The sequence below is a fragment of the Rousettus aegyptiacus genome, unplaced genomic scaffold (assembly GCF_014176215.1).
Source record: "Rousettus aegyptiacus isolate mRouAeg1 unplaced genomic scaffold, mRouAeg1.p scaffold_m13_p_3, whole genome shotgun sequence".
Lineage (NCBI taxonomy): Eukaryota > Metazoa > Chordata > Mammalia > Chiroptera > Pteropodidae > Rousettus > Rousettus aegyptiacus.
In genome coordinates this window covers 74,862,371-74,881,198 of record NW_023416306.1, presented here as the reverse complement: position 1 = coordinate 74,881,198, position 18,828 = coordinate 74,862,371, and positions in this window count along the sequence as shown.

Here is an 18,828-nt window from a genome sequence, read left to right as displayed (position 1 = left end):
TTTACTGAAAAATTCTACCAAGCCATATAAAAAAGAATTAACACCACCAATTCTACATTGAAATCTACATGATCTCTTTCAGAAAATAGAAATACTTCCTAAATCATTTTATACAGCAAGTATCCTTATACCCAAACCAGACAAAGACAGTATAAAATAAGACTGCAGTACAATATTTCTCATAATGGACATACATTCCTAACAAAACATTAAAAAGTAGAATTCACAATATATTAATAATTATTACTCTGATCAAATTGGGGTTATTCTAGGAATAGAATGCTGGTTTAATATTCAAAAATCAAGCAATATAATCCATAATATCAATAGCCCAAAAAAGAAAAATCACATAATCATTTCAATTGTTGCAGAAAAATATCTGACAAAATTATCATCCATTTATGATAAAATTTTCAGAAAGCTAGGAATAGAGTAGACCTTCTTCACCTTGATAAAGAGCACCTGCAAAAACCTATGACTAACATCCTACTTGCCAGTGAAAGAATGAATGCTTTCCCCTAAGATGTGGAACAAGACAGGGATGCCCGCTCTCACCCCATCTATTCAACACAGTACTGGAAGTTCTACCTAGCACAATAAAGAAAAGAAAGAAAATAAAAGGCATATAGACCAGAAAGGAAAAAGTAAAGCTGCTTCTATTTGCAGCTGGCATGATGGTTTTCATAAAAACCCTAAGGAATTTCTGAAAAACAAACAAATAAAAACTCCTAGAACTAAGTAAGGTTGCAGGATACAAGATCAACATACAAACATCGATTGTACTTCTCTATGCTTGGAATGGACCTATAGAAACAAATTAAAAATACAACTTATAATCACTAAAGAAAAGTTCTCAGGTGCAAATCAAACAAAATATGCAAAGAACTTTTATGCTGAAAACTACAAAGTGCTAAAAAGAGAAATCAAAGATCTAAATAAATGGAGAGAGATACAATATTCATGGATAAGAAGGCTCAAAATAATAAAGAGCTTGATTCCCCAAAATTGATATACAGGTTATCAAAATTTCTAACAAATCCCAGCAATTTTTTTTGGTAGAAATAGACGTTATTCTAAGATTTATATGGAAAAGCAAAATAAATGGAATCACTAAAACAATTCTAAAAACAAAGAATAAAATGGGAGGAATCACTTTATCAGATATCAAGACATTATATAGCTGCATTAATTAATACTCTAGTATTGGCAAAAAGAAAGATACATAGATCAATAAAATAGAGAACTAGAGAACCCAGAAACAGCCCTGCAAGGGTATTATCAATTGCTATCTGACAGAGATGAAAAGAAATTCAATAAAGGAATTATTGTCTTTCAACAAATGGTCCTGGAGCAATTGTATAGCTACATGCAGAAAAAAAATGTGTCTTGACTTAATCTCATACCTTATACAACAGCTAATTCGAAGTGGATCACAGATTTAAATGTCAAGTATAAAATTATAAAATATTTTAAAGATAATATAGGAGAACTTCTTTGGGACCTGGGGCTTGGTGAAGGGTTCTTAAACATGACAGCAAGGCATGATCTATAAAAGAAAAAGATCGATAAATTGTACCTCATTAAAATTAAAACTTTTGCTCTGCAAAATACCCTGTTAAGATGGTGAAAAGACAAACTGTACACTGAAATAAAGTATTTAAAAACTATGTATTTGACAAAGGATGCATATATAAGTATGTAAAGAACTCTCAAAACTCAATATTAAAAATTCAAATAGAAAATGGGCAAAAGGCATAAAAAGGAATATGGATGGAAAATAGACACATGACTAGCCATTAGGAAAAAGAAAATTAAGGGCACAATGAAATTTTTATTACGTACCTATGAGAAAAGATAAAATAATAAAAATATTCCAATACCAAATGCTGATGTGTATGGGGAGAAACTGGATCACTCTGGAGAGAATGTAATATTGTATAACTACTCTGGGAAATAGTTTGACAGTTTCCTAAGAGACTAAACATGTAATACCATGTAACTTAGCAATCATACTCCTGGGCATTCATCCCAGTAAAATTAGAGCTCTGTCCACAGAAACCCTGTATATGATTATTCACAGGAGCTTTACTTGTAATAGACAAAAACTGGAAACAACCAAAGTGTGCCTCCGTGGGTGAATTGTTAAACTATAGCATATCTATACCATAGAATTTTATGCAGCAATAAAAAAGGAATTAACTTTTGATGCATGCTGAGTAAAATAAGCCAGGGCCTAAAGGTCCATTTGTATACCATAAATGGAGGTAGAGAATGGATTAGAAAAGGCCAGGGGTCAGGTAATGAGAGGGAGCTGGTGGTGGAGAGAGGTGGCATAGATATAAAACAGTATTATGAGAAAGATCTGTGTGGCAATAAAATAGATCTTTGCAGTAATAAAAATATCAAAACAAATCTCATAGCTACAGAGAAAATATTTCATCAATAAAACAAGAACAGAATCTATGAAAAAGGAAAAGCTTAGGGGTGGGGATGGGGGAGGAGATACATCTATAATAGCTAAAATTTTAAAATATACATTGATTGAAGTTGGAAGATAAAGTAAAAATGAATCGTGCCCCTGTAATTAGAGTAAAAAGACAAAAAGTAGTTAAATAGGGGATAGAGAGAGTAAAATTATAGACTAAATCTGGAGAATTCAATGTTCAGAATGGGAACAGAAAAAACCAAGGACACAAACCCACCCTGTCCTTCCTTCCTGACTCTCTTACTCCCTTCTCTCTTCCAAACAACAGGGAAATAAAATGACTAGTCCCTCAACCCCTGGAGTTTGTGAGGGCATCAGATCCTTGCTTCAAGGCTGTAGATCTTTAAGTAGTAACACCAATCAAAGGTCTCCAGACTCCTTGCTCTGTGGGGTGCCATAGCCTTAGGATCTTGCAAAGTCAGATAAAGGCAGAGATCATAAAGCAGGACATAAATCCTGCCTTCAAATTCAGCCTGTTGCCTGAAACCCCATAGGTAACTGAAAAACCTCAACAACTCTGATTTATGATGAGTAGAGTAAATTCTATTCAATAAAAGTCATGTGGAATGTTCCAGGGATTCATGGACTATCATGCTCACATAAGCACTTAAAGGTAAGCAAAGGGGACAGAAAGAGGAAAAAAACTTTGAATCATCATAACTTTAAATTTGGAGGCTCAGGATAAGTCAGAGGAGAATAGTGGATAAACCAGGAAAACACATTCCAACTGTGAACTATGGTGATCTAAAAAGCCAATTCAAGGCAGTGAGGGACTTGAGAACTGGCAAGAAGGCAAGGCCAAGTTTCATGTAGGGGGAGGAATGGCCAGCAGACATGGCTTTGGGCACATCTCCCTGGGCACCAAAAGCCTCTGTGGCCTTCCTCCAGCTTCCCCAGGTAGTGTGGAATCCCTGGATTTATTGGCTCAAGGGTTTTTAGTTCTGTGATCTCTATTGCATTGTCCAGAAAGAGGATCTCAGAAAAAAGCAAAACAAAACAAAACAAAACAAAACAACTCTTCTTGAGAACATAAGTTCAAGGAGTAGCAAGTCCATGGGACATCTAGGTGAGGTCTCTCCACCTCCTTCCTATTCTTCATGACAGAGAGTAACATGGTTCTTTCTCACTGGGAGTCTCCATCCCAAGACTTGTGTATGGTCATTAGAGTGCATTTACTCTTCAATTTTCCAATTACACAGACATCAAATGTTAAATCTTTCACCAGGAATGTGATATGGCAGGGCTTGGATGGCCCAATTAGGGTAAAAAACATTGGCTCTGAAATGGACTACAGCAAGTATATCACAAGGGACCATAGGTCTTGAGTGAAGGTGAAGGGCTTTGGCCAGGTGACAGGTGGAGACATCCACCACAGGATGAACGTGGCTATATGGGATCTGGTGACAGACTCGTGGGTAGCTCCTGGAAAGATGCAATGGTCTCTTTGACCTGATCAGTGAGTGTCCTACATTGGGGTAAAAAAAAGGAGTCGGCCTCCATTTCCAGGATGGATAGGTTGCCAGGTACTGAGATCAAAGGCTACCAGAATAACCTGGGCCAGTGCAGGATGTGGTCAGCTGTGGCGAGCAGGTAGGTGGATGCTGAGGTCAGACTGTCTCCTGCATCCTTGTCCTTGAGGTGACTCACAGACCCCTCAGGAGTTTCCGAGGTAGGCCTGCAGGAAGTTGATGGTCTGAGAAAATGACTCTTCATAATAATGATTTGAAAATGTATTACTTTATTGGTCATGATATTCAGTGCAAGAAAAACAATTAGCAATGACTGGGAAGAATGCTTTATTAATGTTAAAAATTACAAAGGAAAGATCAATGTTGTTTTCTGACGCAATGAAAACAGCTACTCTTTGGTTTCTTGTTCTCAGGAACTTTGAAGTGATGGGCGAGGACAAGACGGTCAGGAGAAATGGACAGCATGAGAACAAATTATGTCAGGAGGCCAGGACGGTTTCAATTTCGGGTACTTTTCAAGGATGATCCACAAAGCTAGAACATTCTCATTGCTTGGCACGAGGTTTTTGAAATAAAACATTGACGTCCATCTTAATCTGTGGGTTTATTTATGGGGTTCTCCTTCCTGGCATCAGCTCTCTCTGTCTTTCTGAGAAACTTAGATATTTCTTACATGGGAGGAACTTCTGAGTAGTCTCCTCTCCCAAAACCCTTGGCAGAAGCCAGACTACAGAGGGTTCATCAAGGTAAGAATCGTAACAATTAAGAAGCCTTCCTGAAGTCACTCAGTTCTTCCTAGCAACTGGCAATATAGATGCAAGCTGGAGAGCAAGAACAGAGGCCTGGTAACAGGATCAAAGGAAAGACTATGATACTTCAGGAGTCCTCCAGGAGAAAGTTAACTTCTAAGAATACAGAGGTCACCTGGGTGCGGACAACCTGTTTAGCTCAGCACGTCAAGGTGAGAGTAGGGGCAGATGCTCTGGAGCACCTGCATCTGCACTAACAAGTGGCTCATCTGCTGAATTCAAACAGAAGAAAACAATGCCACAAACCACCTTGCTGAATTTGTATATATTCACCAAGAGACGTGGAGCCAATCGACCTGAGAAAGGCCATTCCAGGCAGGCAGTCCAGGAACACTTTTTATGCTGACCCCGGGGCAGGGGTGACCCCATGAAGTTACCCCACCATGGACCCTTCTCCAAACATCCTGAGCCTTTCTGATTTTTTCCCACAGCTCTTATCTGAAGGGAACAGCATCTGGGGCTATGCGATCTAACTAGCTGAGAGACCCCTGCCAGAGCTCCAATTCAGCTCTCATTATTTATGAATGTCCTTCCCAATTTCTGTCTTGTATTTCAGAACTTCAACTTACATTTACAACGAACTTGATTTTGTAAAACATCTGTGTCTATTACTTAGTGTCTTGGACTTCCTACCTTGGATTTTATTTAATTTTTTTTCTTAAATTGATGCAGCCTTTGACTAAAGACGTGAGTTCCAAATGCTTTAGAGCAGCAGTCCCCAACATTTCTGGCACCAGGGACCGGTGTTCCTCATGATCTGAGGTGGAGCTGAGGTGGGGAGTGGCTGCAAATACAGAAGACACTTCACTCGCCTCCTGCTGTGTGGCCCAGTTCCTAACAGACCAGTAACAGGTAAAGGCCTGAGGGTCAAGGGTTGGGGACCTTTGCTTTGGAGGACCTAGTGGGGAAGCTCCACCTCTCACTTGCCAGTTTGATACTATCTCTGACATTTTTTTTTTCACTCTCGAGCCTTTGATTAGGTAAGCAATTGCTAAGAACTCATAAACGTTTAAAGTAAATAAATGCTGAGAATCCCACATCATTATCACATAATCTTATCTATCTTATTTAATTCAATTACACATGCTTAATAATACCTGCAAAAATGACAGGTTGAATTTCCAAAATATTAAGTAATAAATTCCCAGCAGCTCAAGTCCACATTGGTAAGTTTCAGGGCAGTTTTTCTGGCATTATCTCCTGATGGTCAGAATTGCAGCTGGCAGGCTCTGCTGAGGGGTCCCAACACAAAGAAACCCTATTTTCCCATCGACCTCCACAGATGCAGACCTTTTCCTTATGTCCTGAAACAATGTTTTGCTGTAACCAAGCTGTCAACAACATGTTCACTGGTATGACCAACCAGCCAGGATTTTGAGGATGGAAGTAGGAATGATTTGGCCAGAGTTATAAGCAATTGACAACTCTAAATCTCTTTATCATTCTCCTGCGGGGAAGTTTTCTTATAAAAAGTTTGCTTTCTTCCTTCTGAATTCTTTTCTATGAGTTATTGTCATGTCCATGCTGTTTTCCCTGAACAAATGCAACATGAAGCTGGAGCTTGTTAACTTTGTCCTTGAGCTGAGGGAATGAGTGAGGATGGATGGGTGGACACACGTGAGATGGAGGGATGTGTGATAAGGCACGTAGGGTAGTGAATGATAGGATCTAGGTCGTATGCATGTGGGTGTTCACTGCAAAATCCTTTCGGCTTTTCTGTTTATTTGAAAAATTTTGCAACAAAATATTGGGGGTGGGAAGGAAGAGGTAGGTGGGATGATGGCTCGAGATCTTTTAAATGCCTCTGACTTTGTTTTTCTCCCCTATCTACTTACGCACAGCTTGTACCTTGAGAACACTTGCCACATTAACCAGAGCTGTGGCTTTTCAGCCCAACTGTTTTGAGCATGAGTCTTCTCAATTTAGATGTCGGTCCTCTTTGGCAGGGATCAGATTCCATCTTTTCCCTTCCTGGCTGTCTGGATCAACGCTGAGTACCGAGTGCATTTTCAAATATTATTTTAAAGTGGATTGGAGAATTGGTTCTCAGACTGTGTTTCTTATTATATTGGCAAAGAAGTCAGGGTTGTCAGAGACAAAGTAACCTCTTTGTCAGCCACTTGGATGTTGAAAGCATTTAGGTCTTTCCTTTTGTAACAAGTATTGCCTGAGAGTTACTAGGCTTCATGCTCTGAGAACACAAAGCTAAACAAAGAGATCACTACTTTTCAGGAGTGTATAGGAAAAGGGCAATGGCTACAGTGAGATAAGAATGCTGTTGAAGAAAAGTCTGCTTAGGAACCCTCCAGTCCATGTTCACTGTGGGAGGTCAGCTGATGTCCAGTCCAGAGGCCGCCTACAGTTTCCTCCTACAGAAACTCCTGAGAGGCCCAGCTTCAAATGTCAGGAAGGGCTGGGAAGTCAGTGCCTAAGATCATTCCTCACCAAGGACAGAGTTGTGTCTAAGTCCACCTTCCAACTCAGATTCCTTGTCTGTGACTCTGGAAAGATGGGTGGTGTGGTGGGGCGGGGAGGGGCTCACTTGTGACCTCTGGCTCCTTCTATGAAAGGCTCTCACTAATAACCTGATCCTTTCTTGGGCGCTTCACTTTTGGATTCTGGGTAAAGTTGATGATTAAACGGTCCTATCGATGAGCATATGCGATGGTTCACCCAACTCTCAATCTAAGAGAACCATGAATGCTGCTGGTCATAGAGTCAAACTTTGAAAACTCCCATCTCATTGGGATAAATTTTCAAGTATCCATGGTACTCCCGATCAGCTGAAGATTATCTAGGAAAATAGCCCTTAGTTTATGAGGAATTAATTTTTTAATACCTGCAACTGATTCATGCCATGTTTGCCATCCCTAACTGGTATGACTCATTCTTTTCCCATTCCCACCACTCGTAGTTTTTACCTAACATCAAACATTTCTATGCGTTTTATGGCTATCTTAAGAGTTCAAATTCAGTGTTCGGACCTTTAGTGAACTATGACTTCCTTTTTGCCATAGCTCTTCCTTTTCAACACCATCCATCTCTCCCCATTCTACATAATTGAGATACATGACTGAATTCTGTAAGTCTCAAATGGGACCTGTCTCACTGGTGCATGCTTTCTTGCAGGCAAAAAAAGAGAGGAGCATTAATTTTCCCAAGCTTTAAAACCATGAATCTTCTGATTATTTTAAACTGATAATGATAGCGAGTACATGTAAGTAAAATTTTAAAGAAGGTCTTTGTCTTGTTTGCTTCTGAGATGTACTTGTATAAAACTGTTTCACAAATGTATTTATTGTGAAACACAAATAATTGAATGGTGTGAATAAGCTTCCATGGTCCCAGCTGATTATGACTGTGCAGAAAGCAGAGAGTGTGAGAAGAAGCCATCCCAGTCCAGTCTCAGGGATGTCAGGACTTCATGGCGAGCAGGAGCCACCCAGACCACTTGCCCCTCTTTTGAACAAAGTCTGAGGTAATGGCTGGGAGTGGGGGTGGGGAGTCTAGCAGGGGAAAAAGGAGAAGCAGCAGCTGCTGAGATTGGCTGGGAAGATGCCACTGACATTTTGGGATGGGTATGCAGAATGCTTCTAGGAACAAGAGACTTTGTTCTCCTTGGCTTTTATCAAAGTTTCAAAAGGATCTTTGACCAGGCAGAGGCACACGTCATGGCTATAGGGCAAGTGGTTTTGGTCAGTGGTGTTGTAAGTGAGATTGCACGCCTTATGAGAGGCCAGCGGAATGTGGAAATAGCCCCATTGGGTGTGGATGACACGATGACACAGTGAAAGTTCTCAGCTTCCAGCTGACCCCCTAGGCTGGTGGCCAGAAAGAGTTTCTTCAGAATGGGCCAGAGAGCTAATGATACCATTTTCAAGGTATATTGGCCTAATGGATAGGTACTAATTTACAAATGTGCAGATTCACAAAGTCTGCACATCTGTAAATTCAGTCTAGACTTTCTCTTTGAAATATTGTAAAGACAGGTAAATCCTAAAGGAAAGGTGAGTTCTTTCAAGCAGGTGGCTTAAGTTTAGAAGAGTATATTATAAGGCACAGTCATTTTTAGGGAGGTCGGGGGAAGGTAAAATAACCAACTCTTATAACAGTAAGCATTTGAGCATGAGCACATTTGCTGAACAAAGTGCTGGAGTGTTGGCCAGGCACATCTGGAATATGAATGGTTGAACTCAATTTCTCTTGGGTAATTCATATATACATTTAAAAATATCATGGTACGTTTTTACAACTTTGTGCTACAAATAGCCTGACACAAGACTCCTGTTCATCTGTCACCTGTACAAGTTTTGGGGATCCTGGTCTTCCAAGCACATGACCATGGGCAGGTAGAGTCAGAGAGGGCCCCCATGGCCTGGTGGGGACAGTTTGGCACTCAGTCACAGTAGGAGCAGCTGGAAGCACAGAGTACACATTTCTATTCTGGGAACAACTGCTCTACCTTTGAACTTGGCCTATCAGCTGGAAGTGCGTGGGCATTGTTGATAGCTGGGTCTTAAAATAAACTGCACTTGAGTCTCCAAAGTCATAATCCAGATGCTGGGCAAGGGAAAAAACTTCTTTGGGAGGTGACGCTTGGTCTCAGTTGCTGAATGAGACATGGGTCACAAAATGGTGTCTCCCGGCTGTGCAGACGCTCTGCTCTCTGGCTGGTTCCATGTGTGTCTGCCAGCAGAACATGTGCGCACAGAGAACACAGCACGGCCTTGGCATTCATGGCATTGTTTCTCTTTTTTAACTTAGTTTTTTTCTATACCCTCACAAGTACTTTTCCTACAAATTTCTTTGATGGGTATGCTAATATTTTTTGTTTAATTCTGTTTCCCCTTGAGTGCTTTGGGATGTCAGTGGCCCAGAACTATTCTGGAAACCATAACTGGACCTCCCAACACACCCGACCCACATAGGAGACCAGACTCTAGACAGAGCAACACAGCAGTGGATGTCTTTGTAGCCAAATATATATGTGCATATGTGATTTTCTCCTTAGGATAAATTCCTAAATGAAAATGGAATCGCTGAGTCAGATGGTGTTACATTCTTACTAACTATATGAGATTCTGACCTTGCATTCTGGTGAAAGTACAGACAATTTGGTGAATAGTACAGATAATTCTTATCCTCATCCACCTTCCCGGAAGATGAAATCTTAAGTAGCCACAAGACATTTGTCAAAACTAAGAAATTAACATCAGTGCTACACTATTTATTGAAGTCCAGACTGTCTGGATGTCACCTGTTTTTCCACTGATATCCTGTTTCTGCCCCCAGAATCCCAACCAGGATTCCATATTGCATTTATTATTTTATGGCTTTTTATTCTCCTGGGGTTCATGACAGTTTTCAGTCTTTCCTTGTTTTCATGACTTTGATGGTTCTGAAGAGCACTGGTAAGGTATTCTGTAGAAAGTCCCTCTGTCTGAGTTTGTCTGATGCTTTCTCATGGCTACTCTGAGCTATGGATTTTTGAGAGGCTATCACAGAGGTGAGCATCCCCATCATTGCATATTAGGGGGTACGTGCTCTCAGCCAGCTCCCCCTGGTGCTTGTAACCTGGACCTCCTGGGTAAGGCGGGATCTTTGTGAAGGTTTTTTTTCTCTTTCAGCGAATTAGAAGTCAGTCACTAAATCCAACTCATACTCAAGAGGCGGAGAAGTAACATCTGCCTCCTAGAGGCAGATCAAGAATTTGCAGACATATGTTAAAACCTCCGTGGTAATTAATAAACATTTTGTGATAGATACTTTGAGGCTATACCAACATCCTGCAGCTTTTAAGTCTCCCTCACTAATTTTAGCATCATTTGTGGACCTTGCCTGCAGTAATTGTTACTGTGGTGTTCTCATGATTTTTCCCTTTCAGTTCTTCTACATTTAATATTTGGAATCCTTGAAGGAATATTTGCCCTATTTCCTCATTTATTTATTTTAAAGTCATTTATTTATACCAGTATGTACTCACAGATATTTATTTTCTTCTCTGGGTCACAATTTAATATTTTTCTTGTTTATTTAGTTGCTCAATTCGTTCCAGCTTTGGCCATTGGGAGATTTTCCAGGTTGGATCCTTGTGCTCTTTCAAAATGTCCCTGACTTGTTATTTTTTCATTCTTTTCTTTTGGGTGCTTTCTTATTTCTGGCACAATAAGATGTTCCTGGCTCATCTTGTGTTTCCCTTGCCCCTGTCCTAGAATCAGCCATTTCTCTGGGGAACTGTGGTTCCATTTTTTGAAAGTTGGCATTTAGAAACAAAGATATTGGTTCTGGATCTGCCTGTTATTCCCCAGGTGTCACTCTTTGAAACCCTCATGGTTGACAGAGCTGCCAACTATGTGTGTGCATGCTAATCCTTGTATGCACACAGGTCTATATTTATGGGAATCTATGTTAAAACAAACATGAGCTCATATTGATGTCCTCGGCTTTATTCTATCATTAGTCTATGGATTTTGTACTTAGATTTAGACTAGAGAATTTCAGAAAACACAATTTTTAAATGTATTAATAGTGTTTCTCACAAATCCTTTTGTTTCAAACTTGGTTTTCTAAAGTCAAAAAAAGACCAAACAACCACAAAAATTTATGCATGTGTTGATCAGCAGCAGGTATGAGCTTCATACCACCAAACTCAGGTAGGCAAAACACATTCATTTCTTAATTTATCTTGAAAACTGACTCTCAGTCTTTATGCTTCCAGGCTGGTGGGGACATGGATCTCAGGGAGTCATGGCATCTCCTATTTTCCCAAATTTGACCCACCATGGGAAGTTCATAGGATTGGGTAGGAGGGTACCTCTAAGCTAAGATTCGACTTGGTGGCTGCCGATGGCTTCACTATCTTAGTTCGTCATGGCCTGGTGAACTTGGGAGCTATTTTCCCCCATGCACCAACCAGGAAACAGGAACTGTTGGCAAGCTGAGAGCTACATTGCTTGGCGGCCATTTCTCTCTGGTGTTCCCCTCTTCCCGAGTTTCTTCTTTCTACTCCTAATCCTTTCCCCCATCTCTGTCTCCCTGGTTGCCCACAAAAACTCTTAGAATAATCTCTTCAATACACTTGGGCATAAGGAAAACAAAGGCCAGGAAGGGGAGAGTCTTGCTGTCACCTCTGCTTTGGGCCATACATAAACTGCCTCTAGGAACAGCCTACCTGTCTTCACAAAATGGGACAGTGAGAAACACAGATAGAGAATAAAAAGGCAAATTATGTCAATACTCTGTACTTCTGGGAGAGCTCTGTCACAGATTTTGCTGGCGTACCTGGGTTTGTCTGTATGCACTCTTTAGCAGTGTCTCTTACATTACAGAGGACTGACAGTGAATATCCCTGTGTCTGGTTTTTGTTCTCTGCCTGGCTGATCTTCCAGATATTCTGGTGAACTGTTCATTGGTCTCAATAATAGAGAAAGTTTCATTTTTGTGATTTTTTTTTAACATTTATATTCTGGTCTCCCACACATCTGAATTTTGTGGAAATGTTTTTAAGTTTATGTTCTTACCTTGGTCTTTCATGTTACCCTAGCATATCTTTTTCATAAGTAAAATGTCGTTGCTTCATTAGTTTAAAATGCAGCTGATTTGCGTGCAAAAGTATTTTGGAAAGAAATCCACTGTTAATTTCTGCTAGAAGAATTAATCTAGCTGAGTTAGTATAGGAGAGAAAAAGAAGAGTTGGAAAAAAAGAAATAACTTGTGTAAATAGTTCCTATATCTGTTGGGAGACTTTGAGCAACAAATAACAGAGGACTCAAATTATATGCCTGAAACAATAGGGATGGGGCTCAGGTCGGAGCTGATCCAGGAGCTCTGTGATGGCACAAAAATCCAGAATATAGGATATGAAGTTCCTTTTACATCTTATTCTTGACATTTCATTAAGGTGTGGATCCTTAGGAATAATATTATTAGAAAAACAGCTTGATGGGCTTCATCTTGTGTTTTTTGTTTGTTTGTTTGTTTTTAGCTCTGTGGACTTTGAACAAATTCCACATTAAATGTAATTCTCCCACCAGCCAGTAACACTATTGCCAGCTTCTTGGACCACTCCTGTGTCTGTGAACAGCCAGTGCTCAAAGCAAATTTGCTGTTCTCCTCCGAAAACCTTTATACACCCGATTTGGTACCCATGCCACCTGGTAATCTTGTCATTTTCTGAAGCCATCCACTTCCAACTCTCTGAGCATAATCCAAGCCCTTTGCTTCCTCCAGTCTGTGAAGGGTTCTCTGACTTCATAGAATTTTCTGGTCCATTGACCCCATGCCCAAGGTTTCACTGTCTTCTTTCACAACCCAGTTCCCCCAGTACACTATTTTACTTCTTTTCTACACCTCCAAATTCTGCATCTTCTTGTACCTCTGCTACAGCTGCCCTACCTGGGATCTATTCAGCCACTTGCCTTTTCTCTTCCCAAGGCTTCATCCTGCAGGCTGATATACCCACAGCTTTATGATCTCTCACTGCTTGGTCAGGCCTTCAGGGCTGATGAGCTGTAAATTCCGTCCCCTCTCCTGGTCCCCAAACATGCTGTCCCCAGCATCACCTCTCCTCATGACATATGTCCTACCCATTCCCCTCTCAGGAAATTCTCACCCTGTACACAGAGGGAGTTGGAGTGATGCCCCCCACCCTCACTGCACTACCTGTACTAACACATCCCTCGCTTTGTTTCTCTGAATTTCTTATTCAAGGACATTTTGTCCAATGTTAATCTCTGTCCCCTTTCTTCCACCACAGCTGAGACCCGTTTCCATGTAATGTTCTGATCAGCTACCCTTCTTCTTGTCCTCTCTACAGGCTCCTTCTTGCTCCTGTGTGTCTCATCTCATAGTAATCAAGTAGATGAGTGAAAAGTTCTCTGCAGCCTGTATGCATTTGGCAAGGCTCTGATCTCCTGCCCTCACTGCCCAGAGCCTGCCCCAGAGCCCCTCTTCGCTCACCCTACCACTGTGGTTTTTGCACCCATACCTCTGCCTAGACATCCCAACTCTGTTTTTCTTCTCCTCCTTCCACTTTGGTTCTCCTTCATATTACTGCCCTGTGCACTCCTTCAAGGGGCGTGCACCTGACATTAAAAGCAGGAGAAGATTCCGTGACCCATCATGTGCAGTACCAATTAAGAAGAGGTGGGCTGACCCTTGTACCAATTTAGGATTGTGGTGGGATTTTGGTTATGTAACTTTGTGATTTAAAAAAATGTGCCTCTCCAGCGAGTTTTTCATTTAGGGCTGACATTTTTTCTCCCTTTCCTGTTGTTTGGAAAACTTTAAGGATGCTGATATGCAGGTTGCTGCCTTCCTGATATCCTTGTTTTCTAGTGAACACTCCATCATAGTAAGTATTTACAGATCACTGAATGTGATCTTACCTACAATAACACATGTGCAAAGAGCAGATTTCAATGATATTAGGATTATTTTTATAATAGCTGCAGTAAAAGAATCCTGTCTTTTGCAGTTCAGGCTCAGGAACTTTTAAAGACAGGAAAGAATGAGCTGTTAAGCATTCTTTTTACTAGATATTGAGAGTCAAGGTCATTTAAATGAAAGAATCTTCTCAGACTTTAAACCACATGGAGCACAAAGCCAGGAAGTACCTATCCCCATGCCTGTGGGTTGAATAGGTCTGTTTCTTATTTCTTACTACCCACACCTTGCTCCTTCCTACCTTGTATAGAATCCCACATGGAAAAGATAGACATTCCAACAAACAATAGAATTACTTAGCTGTTGTTTGTTGCCAAGAAAAAGAGGAACTGTCCCCCCATTAAATAGTTCTTAAAAATATATATATATTTTGTACAAAATACATTCACTTCATTATTCCACAAGATATCATAAAATTCCACACTACAAAAAAAAAGCTATTCTCAAAAGAATCACTAAAAAAATCACTAACATGCATCAGCAGGTAAATAAAAAACTGAATGATGCATTTTCTTGGTGGAGAAAAATTCCTGAGGTAAAGCAGTCCCTAAAATTGTCATTTGCTAACCGCAGTAATGCCTGACTTAACCTGCAAAATGGTTAAGGAATAAACCGAGTATGTGTTTTAAGATAACAGCAACTTTTGCTTACTTCTTCAAGAGCCATATTTACTAACTTGAAATTTATGTCAATCAGTCCTTGCTTCTTAATGTATTATTTATATGCCTAAACACTATACTGTTTTATTTTGCTTATTTTTGCTTTTTCTAAAAGGATATCACATTATATCTCATCTTCTGGGACTTGATTTTGTATTTTGTACACAACTTTGTTACTAGGATCCACATCGTTGTGTAGAGCTGTTGCTCAGTCAATTACATTGCTATACAGCATTCCATTTCTAATAGATCACAACATATTCTTCTATTCCTCTATTGATGGACTTTTCCATTGTCTCAGAGTCTTAGCTGGCATGGGCATTTTTATGTAGGAGCTCTGGGGCATGTGTGATGGAATTTCTCCTGGATACACGCTTAGGAACAGAGTTGCTGAGTCATATGTGAGGCAAGGTTCAGTTCACTTCCAAAGTGGTTGCTCTGATCTGCTCCCTCAGGAACCTGTCCATTAACAGCCTTCCCCACTGTCAGTGTTCCCAGGCTCTCTACATTTTTGTCAATCACATTTGAGAATATTGGTATCACATTGTGGTCTTAATTTGGATTTTATAAGTTACAACCTCCAATTTCCTGATACTAACTGGATATCCAACAATTCAATTCCATCTGACCCTGAATGTCTGGTCAAGATGGCAAAGTAGGTAAATGCTATGCTTGCCTACTCTCATGATTACATTAATATTACAACTAAACTACAGTACAATCATCATTAAGAATCGCCTGAAGTCTAGCTGAATAGAAGTTCTATAACTAAGGACATATAGGAAAAAACAACATCAAGACAGGTAGAAGAAGCAGAGATGCAAAATGGGCTGGTCTCACACCCACATGTAGTAATTAAAAACTGGGAGAGATATCTTAACTGTGGAATTCCCCCCTGAGGAGTGAGAGTTCCCAGCCCACATCAGGCTGTCCAGCCCAGCATTCCAGAGCTGGGAAGAAAAGTCCCCATAACCTCTGGCTGTAAAAACTAGCAGAGATTATGGCTGAGTGACACAGAGAACTGTCTAAGTCCCAAGTGTTCTTAAAGAGCCTGTGCACAGACTTACATGCTGAAAGACTCACTCAGTCTAAGCTGCAGCATTGCATCAGCTGCTCAAAAGGCACCAGGGATATACAGGGAGGAACTAAATTATCTGGCTTCAGAGCTAGGGCTGGAGGAGCAGCTTTATCCCAGACAGAAGTGCTGGCAAAAGCCATCGTTCTTTTATTGAGGCCTCCCCAGACCCAGCATGCAGACCAAGCAGCTGATGTATCTGAGTTTCCATCAACCTGGCTAAAACTGATCGCCCAACCCTGATGATTCCCTGAGGCCCTGCCCCACCCAATAGGCAGACCCATCCAAGCAGCTTCCAGTGTTTTTTCCTACAAATGGCCTGACTAGACTCAGGCTATGGACTTTCTTAAAACCTCTCAAAGATTCCTAAACCCCAAACTAGAAGCATGTGGTCTCTGCATGCCCCATACTTGCTGAGCAGCTGCAAGCCTGGCACTGGTGGCGTTCAAGGCTTGGCCTCACCCTGGCACCTTCAAGCCTAATGTGGTTGGTGGCCACCTGTGGATCACTTTATGGTTCATGCTAGGTGGCTCTGGGCAGGACACAGGTGGTGACTGACTTTGGCCTGTGGTGAGGTCCTTCCAAGAAGGCCCCAGAGCTACCTAACAGGGTAGTAGCTGGGTTCCAGCTGAGCCAAAACACCACCCAGTTGCCTCCTCAGACAATACCCAAAGGCAGACAGGGCAGGCACCAGAGCCTTGCTAAAGTAATTCCTCCTCTGTCGGGTCAACTTCTGTACAACAGCTCCTCCATTGCAGTCATGGCCAATCCTCACTACCAGTTAGCCTAAAGGTCAATCCCTCACACTGATGTGCAAACAGCAACCAAAGCTCAAGTACAATGAGAGGGCGCCAACAACCCACACAAGGGACATACTTCGAGCACCTGCCTAAGGTGACCAGAGAGACTGCCACCACTGGGCCCCAGAGGACATCTACTACATAAGGTCAATCTACTAAGACTAGGAGACATAGTAGTTCTACCTAATACATAGAATGAAACACAGGGCACTCAAGAGATAGGAAAGTAGAGAATGAAAACATAAAACAGAAACAGTCAGAAATGAAGGTTACAATAACTGAAATAAAAAACACATTAGAGGAAATCAACAGTAGATTCAATGAAGCAGAGGATCAAATCAGTGATTTTGTTAGTAAGGTAACAGAAAACACCCAATAGGAACAGAAAAAAAAAGAGAGAAAGAGAATTAAAAAAAATTAGGATAGTTTAAGAGGCCTCTGAGACAACATCAAGTGTAACAACATTTGCATCATAGGGATACTAGAGGGAAGAGAGAGTAAGGAATTGAAAACTTATTTCAAGAAATAATGATGGAAAACGTCCCTAACCTGGTGAAGGAAATGGACATACAAGCCTAAGAAGCACAGACAGTCCCAAGCAAGATGAACCCAAAGAGGCCCACACGAAAACACACCATAATTAAAATGCCAGATGCTAAAAACAAAGAGAGAGTCTTAAAAGCAGTAAGAGAAAAGCAGTCAGTTACCTACAAGGGAGCTCCCATAGACTGTCAGCTGACTTCTCAACAGAAATTTTTCAGGCCAGAAGGGATTGGCATGAAATATTCAAAGTGATGACAAGTCAGGATCTACATACAATCTAGAGTACTCTACCTGGCAAAGCTGTCATTTAGAATTGAAAGACAGATAAAGAGCTTCCTGGACAAGAAAAAGCTAACAAAGTTCATCAACACCGAGCCAGTATTACAAGAAATGCTGGAGGGACTTCTTTAAGAAGAAGTAGAAATGAAGATCGAAAATATGAATAATAAAATGGCAATAACTACATATCCATCAATATTTACTTTAAATGTAAATGGATTAAATGCTCCAAACAAAAGACATGGGTGGCTGAATGGATAAGAAAACAAGACTATTACATATACTGCCTAGAAGAGACTCACTTCAGATCAAAAGACACACATAGACTGAAAGTAAAGAGATGAAAACAGATATTTCATAAAAATGGAAACAAAAAACAAAAAAGCTGGGGTAGCAATACTTATATCAGACAAATAGACTTTAAAACAAGGGCTATAACTAGAGACAAAGAAGGACCCAGTAATTCCACTTCTGGTTGTTTATATGAAGAAACCCAAACCACTACTTTGAAGGGATATGTGCATTCATATGGTTATTGCAGCATTACTTATAATAGCCAAGATCTGGAGACAACCTAGGTGTTCATCAATGGATATATGGATAAAAAGAATGTAGTGCCTATATACAATGGACTATTACTCAGTAATAATAATAATAATAATAATAATAATAATAATAATAATAAAAGAATGAATTCTTGCTACCTGGAACAACATGGATGAACCTAGAGGGTATTGTGTTGAGTGGAGTAAGTCAAACAGAGAAGAACCAATGCCATATGATTTCCTTCTATGTGGGCTCCAAAGAACAAAATAAGTGAATAAACAAAACAGAAACAAAATCATAGATGCAGAGAATATTGCAGTAGTTCCCTGATAGGCAGACCCTTGGGAGAATGAGTAAAAAAGAGGAAGGGATTAAGAAGTACGAATTGGTAGTTACAAAATAGTCAGGGAGATGTAAAGTATAGCAGAAAGAAAAGTAATCAATAACATTGTAATAACTATGTATGGTGTCAGATAGGTACTAGATTTTTGGGAGTAATTACTTCTTAAGTTATATAAATGTCTAATCACTATGTTGTACATCTAAAACTAATATAATATTGTATGTCGACTATAATTGAAAAATAAAAAATCATTGAAAAAAATCCCCTCCAATCCTGACACTATCTTCCTAGAGTTAGCACAGACCCCACAGGTTAAGGGCCTAGTTCTGTAAGATTGCTTCCACTTCTCACATCAGCTGCAAATGGGGTACACAGG